This window comes from Triturus cristatus, chromosome 4_1, assembly GCF_964204655.1.
Source record: "Triturus cristatus chromosome 4_1, aTriCri1.1, whole genome shotgun sequence".
NCBI classification, from domain to species: Eukaryota; Metazoa; Chordata; class Amphibia; order Caudata; family Salamandridae; genus Triturus; species Triturus cristatus.
Window position 1 is genome coordinate 1,067,333,491 of NC_140585.1, and position 7,982 is coordinate 1,067,341,472.

Genomic DNA, 7,982 nt, shown 5'->3' on the forward strand with positions numbered 1-7,982 from the left:
GACTGGAAACAAGCATCCTGGGACCGGTTTTGGTAGAACACCCCTCATCAGCCAGGCTAGCTTGAATCCAGTGGCAAAGTGAGCAAGGAACCCACGTCTGGGCATACCCTGCCAACTTAGGGCAAACAAAGCAAACACAAGGAGATGATAGACGGAACACTGAAACTTTTCAGACACTCACCCTTAGTCACAGATCTGGGTTGAATCCATCATCATTCTTTAGCTCACCTTGCCACCCAGTTCAGACCCAGCTATATGCCAATCAGTCTTGACCCAGTGCCTCATGTGAACAGTCCAGCCCGGACTACCAAGCCAGGTCTTTCCTGGACCAGACACAAGCATCCTGGGACCGGTTTCGGGGTAACACCCCTCATCAGACAGGCAAGCTTGAATCCAATGGCAAAGTGAGCAAGGGACCCATGTCTGGGCATACCCTGCCAACTTAGAGAAAACAAAGAAAACACAAGGAGATGATGGACAGAGCACTGAAACTTTTCAGACACTCACACCCAGTCACAGATCTGGATTGAATCCATCATCGTTCCTTAGCTCACTTCGCCACCCCAGTTCAGACCCAGCTATATCAAAATCAGTCTTGACCCTGTGCCTCATGGGAACAGTCCAGCCTGAACTGCCAAGCCAGGTCTTTCCTGGACCAGACACAAGCATCCTGGGACCGGTTTCAGAGTAATACCCCTCATCAGCCAGACTAGCTTGAATCCAATGGCAAAGTGAGCAAGGGACCCACGGCTGGGCACACCCTGCCACCTTAGGGCAAACAAAGCAAACCCAAGGAGATGATGGATGGAGCACTGAAACTTTTCAGACACTCACACCCAGTGACAGATCTGGGTTGAATCAATAACTGCCATAACTGCCAGGTCGACATAGTTGCAGTGGCAGATCTGAAACACCTTTGCAAAACTTCTTGTGTGGGTGGCACAATCAATGCTGCAGGTCCACGAGCAGTATTTGCTTTTAAGGCCCTGGGATACTTTTGCACTGTACTAGTGACTTAGTAGTAAATCAATTAAGCTAATTATCGAAACACCAATCCATAAACACAATTTACATGAAGAGCATATGCAGTTTAAAACTGAATATCAGTGGTAAAGTTCCCAGAGTTTTAAAACCAACAAAAACAAAGTCAAAACTAGGAGGCCAAAAAGCAAAATGTCTGTGGGTCAACCTGCTGGTAAAGGCAAGTCTAACAGACATCAATACTTGGAAGTCAGTCACCATGGAAGAAACAGCTAACATCATGAGATCCATCCACTCTGGGGTTTTGCCCTCACCACATCCACAACTTGGGAGTTTTTTCAATCAGAAAAGCACTCACGTACATCCTGAACACCTCCATTGCTACCGTCACCTTCTGAGAAACCTGGGAACATGCAGCAGTCAATGCATTACTAAAGAAACCTTTGGCAGATCGAACACAGCTAGCAAACTGCCACCCGATCTCCCTACTAACAGACCCAACCAAGGTCATGGAAAAAGCAATTGAGAAGTGACTCACAGACTACCTCGACCTACACCAGTTCCTGGACACCCACAATCAGGTTTTAGAGCCAACCTCAGAACTGAGCCAGCAGCAACCCATGACATCAGGATGAACTTAACTGAGGAGAAACTGCAGCCCTCATCCTTCTCGACCTCTCAGCAGCCTTCAACACAATCTCCCACTCCACTATAATTAGAAGACTTCACAAGACAGGCATCCAAGTACCCGCCCTCAACTGGATCTGTTACTTCCTCTCAGGAAGAATGCAGAAAGTCATCATGTCACCCAACACTTCAAAAGACAGGAACCTCATTTGTGGAGTCCCCCAAGGATCATCTCTAAGCCCAACACTATTCAACATTCAACATGTATATGACTCTACATGACTCTACTAGACAACTTGTCAGGTTGCATATCACCAACATTCTCTCATTCACAGACAAAGTACAACTGATTCTATCCCTTACAGACAAGATACCTATGACAAGAGCCAACTTCGCCATTTGCATGACCGAAGCAGCCACTTATATGAGATTCAACTTCCTCAAGCGCAACTCAGACAAGACCAAAATAGCAATTTTCTGAAAGAAGACCCCTCCATGGGACTCCTCCTGGTGACCAGCAGGCTTCTGACCCACACCCATCCCTACCCCCATCACCAATGCCAGAAACCTAGGAATCATCTTTGACAACAAACTCAACTTGACGGCCCAGGTCAAATCAATTAGCTCCTCCTGCTTCCAAATTATGAGAATGATGCAAACAATCTTCAAGGGTTGTAAGATATTGGGTTGTTTGTTGACTGGGGTGTGAGCCATGGTCAAGCACCAACCAATGCCAAAATAACCTGTGCTCAACCCTCGCTAGGCACAGAGCAGTCAGAGTTAACGTAGAAGCAATGTGTAAAGTATTTGTGCAACATTTGAACGAGTAAAATAGTAAACACACCACACAAAAAGATCCCAAACCATGTTTGAAAAATAGAGCTGAATTTCATAAATAAAACAAAACCAAAATGACAAAAAAACTGTCAAATAGTAAACACACCACAAAAAAAGATCCCATACCAGGTTTGAAAAATAGAGCTAAAGTTAATAAATAAAACAAAACAAAAATGACAAAAAAACAATCAGTAGAACTGGAGCTATTCATTTAAAAATAATAAACTGTAAACTAGACCCTAAAACTATAAAGTGCCAACTGCAGCTATTTGGTCATACTGGACCCGATCAAAGTCAAAAGTTCAGGCTGACCGCGATGGAGAGCAGGTCAGATACAGTGCCAGAATCGTCCAGCTGAAATTTTAATTTCTCAAGTTTTGTGCCAAGAGTCTCATTCACATTGAAGAGTGTTGCCGGAAGAGCTGTGCGGACAGGTGTTGGCATGGCACGAAGAGCAGTCCGGGCATCGTGGACAGGCAAGCTGGTGCTTCACTTTGGCAGGCCCCCAGGGGCTTTCATTTCTGCTGTGCAAAGAGATGGCCTGGCATTGTCCCCAGTTCAGAGGGCAGCAGGCATCAGGTCAGCACAGCAGGGAAGCAGGTCCTTTAGAGGAGCAGTACAGCAGAGTGATAGTCCTTGTAGCAGCACAACAGTCATTCATCCTGGCAGAGTATCCACAGGTCCAAATGTGTATTGAGGAGTTGGTGTTTGAGGTCCTTCTTTTATAAACAGTTGTGCCTTTGAAGTGAGAGAAGCTTCTAGAGGCATGCCTTTAAATTGCACAGATGCCCTGCCTTCCTTGCCCTGGATCCTGACTATCTACAGAGGGAAAACAACAGCCTATTTTGTGGAGGCAGGACTCAGCCTATTCAAGTTTAAGTGGGGCTGTGCCCAGCATGTTAGTGATGGCCCATCCAGTCACATGGAATCTTCCACTGTGTGTGGCTGTCTAGGAGGAATACACACAGACCAACTATCACCCATGCCCAGTCATGTGATGCAAAGATAGGCTGCAGGCACCAAATGGCCAAGGCAAGTAAATGCCATCTTCTAGAAGTGGCATTTTAATAATTGTAATTTAATATCTGACTTTAAAATAAGCTACAATTTTAAATTAGGATTTCAGTGATCCCAAACATGAAACTGATGTCTCTTTCCATTTGGAAATTACACTTATAAAATATATTAGTTAACACCAATGTTTGGAGAGGTAAGCCTTCCAGGAATGTAAAACACATTTCAGAGTTTTTCACTACCAGGACATATGAAACTTACCAGTACATGTCCTACACTTTGAATACATTGAATACTGCCCTCTGAGTTGTCCGTGGTGACTTATATTTATTAAAAAGTAAGGTTTGGTCCTGGCAAAAGGTTTACTTTTGTCGAAATGGCAGTTTAAAACTGCACACACGCTGGCTGCAGTAGCAGGCCTGAGCCATGTTTAAAGGGTACTTAAGTGAGTGACACAATTAGTGCTGCAGGCCCACTAGTAGTATTTTCAAGGCCTGGGTACATGTCATACCACTTTACTAGGGCCTTTTAAGTAAATTAAATATGCAGATTGGGGATCCGCCAATATGATCATGTTTAGGGGAGAGAGTACAAGCACTTTAGCACTGGTTAGAAGTGGTAAAGTGCACAGAGTCCTAACGCAAGCCAAAACAAGATCAGCACAAAATGGAGGAGGAAGGCAAAGTGTTGGGGGGAAGACCACCCTAAGGCTGACAAGTCTAACAAGTGGCTATAAGAGAACACCAAGAAAACAGTCACACTCTACACTGCAAGCACCAAACAGCTCTTGACCAGACTCCAAACCATCCAGATTGCAGCAGAGAGACTCGTTCTCAACCTACCCCGCTGCCCCCTGATCTCACCACACCTCAGAGAACTTCACTGGCTCCCCATACACAAACAAGCCCAATACAAACTTCTTACAAACAAGTACAAAGCACTACACAACACTGGCCTCTGCATAGCTCAACAGCTGCATACATTTCCACCAACTGTTCAGACACTTACTCTCGTCCAAACTCTCACTTTCAATTTTACCCCAGTGCACATTAGCAGAGCACAGCATGAATTGACACCTTTTCTTACATTTCCCACAAATCATGAAAGAACGTCCCACAGCACATACACTAATATCAAACCTATGAAGGGCACCCAAACTTCCTTTGTGAATAAAATAGCTTCCTTTGAGGGTGGCCCTACTGCACTTTTGACCCTCAATTCCAATTGATTTGTTAATTATCTCATGAACAAACTGGATGGCTGACTGGTTGCAGATTTTAAGTTAATTCATTAAAGATTTGTGACTATTGAAAAGGCTTTGGCATATATGAGCAAGTCCTGGGATCTTACAGATTTGGTTGCTCAGACTCCTATTAATGATGTTTTCTGAAGTACATTTATTTGGATCCAGCCCACTTGGAAAGTAGGCCCAGAGAACAAGCCCCATGTGTATTTACGAAACAAAGCCTGTTAGAAAAGTGGAACGCTGGATCAGAATATAATTTGCAACTTTCTGCACATGCTACCCCTTTTGTCATGGTATTGATAAATGTTCCTCGTTTGAAGGTGAATCAACATGAAGACCTAATGACTCAAAAAATATTTTACAGGGTTTAAAGAAAATATTCTGAGCTGTCCTCAAAGTGAGGAGATACAAATGGATTGACAACTCAGAAAAACTGTGGAGGGGCACTATATTGTTATTCATTTTGAAGATCCATTGTGTTTAAAAGATTTGTTGACTTCTGTTAATATCACAAAATCTGCCTCCTGAAACAGTTTTCAAGTTCTTCTTGGTGTTATATACTAAGCCACCCCAAACATCTTCTCACCCATGTCCTAGCTAGATAGCCTGGTAGTATAGTATTCACCAATACTTGGCCACAACATCTTAATTTTCTGTAGAAGATCACAAATACTAATAGGTTTGTATTTCGAGCCGTACTAACTGATTTTTTGTTTTTATCCAATTTTATCATTTTCATTATAATAGTACAACATAATATGGGTCAATAAGCTGAACTCTTAGCAGGTTATTTACAGAAATGACAAGGCAGTATTATGCCAGGAGTAGTTGCATTATAACATAAATGCATCAATGGTTACAAACTTCAGTTCACAACAGTGGGAATCCATGCTGCCATATTTATTACCTCCTCTATACTGGTGCCTCCCCGACTCATATAGATATGCTGCAACAGGCATATTATCTGGCAACACCATCCCTCCGCCCTAATGTTTTGAGGGCTTGACCACATGGGAAAGAGAGAAAGAGAGACACATGCAGAGGGAAGGGATAAGTGGGCAGGCCAGTGCATGGTGGTGAGCCGCTGCAGTACTATGAGGACCACAAACTAGCCTGAACGTCTTGCAATAAAATATCCCACAAAACTGCTATGGGACTACTGTACAGACCTCGGACCTCTTCCCGCTGAAGCACCACTGCCTCAGGTTTACCCCATTTAGGAGTTGCAGCGCACCAGTGTTACAGTCCCGGTATTTTCTTCTTTCAAGTGCATCGCTATGGCATGGCGGGCGATGAGCAATGCCAGGTCTTTGAATCAATTAGTTAATCTTTGCACCTTTCTCCACTTGAACAGGCCTAGTAGTACCCCCTCCGTGGTGAGTAGGTCCTCTTGACCCGTCACTTCCAACAACACTTCTGCAACCTCCCTCTATAGGGTTTCAATGGCTGGTCAGTTCCAGAACGTGCCCCATGCTGGTGTTCGGTGCACAACATCAGGGACAAAGAGAGACAGAACCAAACATTTTATGTAAGTTTGCAGGTGTGAGGGAAGCCCTGTGAAGAAAGTTGTGTTGTATGTGTTGAAATTTAGCATTCCATGATAGCTTACCCAGATGACATAATGCCCTTTCCTATTCTTTGGACATCAGTTTTCTGCCTACATCTCATTCCCAGCACCTGCCAGTCAGTCATAAGGTGTTCTGAGTGGTGTATGATGACTCCCTGGTGTAATGAGTCTACGATGCCACCCATAATATGAAGTATATGCACTAGTGTTGTTCCAGTTCCGTGTTGATGATATGCCATAACCAGCCCAGCTCTACCACCAATTTACTGTGAGCCAGAAATGACTCACCAGTAGGTCACATGTGGACTAACTGATGACTGGCTCCTGATTTTTCACTACAGTGAATATTCCATATGATGTAGCTCAGCAGGCTAATGGTCACTCCATGTTAGTGTATCGAGCCCTGTTGGTGATCATCAAACTGTTGGTGGACAGTAAGTTGAATATTTATTTATTTTACTTAATTTTTAAATCATGCTGCTGACCAGAGTGGTTTCAAAATGATTTACATGTAATAAAACAGTTGAGACAGATCTCACCAACACTGAACAAGGTGCTGTAATAAAGGCTTAGACAATGAGTAAACACTAGAACAGATATTCTTAATGAATTATTATTGAAGACAAGAGAAGCATAAACTTGAAGAGACAAAGAGCTTTAGGAGTAGATGACTTCAACCATGAGGTGAGAATAGGTGGGAGAAGGAAGACATACAATCTGGAAAATCCCAAAGGTCTATGAATCAGAGTCTTTTAGGGGGATGAGAGTGAAAGAGAAGAGAAAGGAATCGGAGGCACTGAGAACAGAGAGGTGAGAACGAAATGGGATAATATATGACAGAATGATGGACAAAGTGAGAGATAAGAGATGAGTCTTAGTTAGGGAAAGTGGCATTTAGGCCCTTATTTAAAAACTCAATTCCCATAGACACAAAATAGGCGAAATCTTTTGATACATCAAACCATCCTTCAGAAGCATTTTAGCTTTGTAGTTGAATTACAAATGAGTGAAAGACTTGGAATCAATAGTAATGGGTAAAAATGATATGAGGTACATAAGCTTGAGGATAATGAGTGACCAGGAAAACAAAGCGATTGATGAGTTGGGAATTTGTTGTAAATGAATGAGACTTAGAAGTTGATGAATTGAAATGTTTTATTTTATGTCCATCCCCTAATAAGGTATTATGTGCTGGTGAGCATCTGACAACTTAATTTGTGTGCTATCTTAGAATTTGGCGGTCTTTGTCAAGATAGTTAAAGATGGATGGGTTAATTTCATAAAACAATATAACATTACATAACTGTGGGAGATCTGGGCAAAAGATAATGTCCTTTTGGATTCTTTGGAGAAGACGTGTTGGGGACAAGGGTCCAAAGGAGCCCGTAGTGGATGAACACATGTTGCTGGCGGTGGTCGTTGTTGTTAACTTGGTGATCTGAAAAGTCATGCTGCGAGGTCTCTAAGATCTTAGAATCCAGATGAGGGTCAAAGTTGCCATATATGGAGCTTATCTTGCTGCAGAAGAACTTCTAAAGCTAGTTCCAGAGGTTCTAAGGAGATGGCTACTGGTAAGGAGAAGTCTTTCATGATGTGCAAGATCTCTATGCTACTGTTGGTACCAGTGCTAATGCAGTCTGTTTGGTGCATGTGGTGATCTGGATCTGCTGATAGTAGCATCTGATGGTGGATTTGAATGTGTTCCTCTCT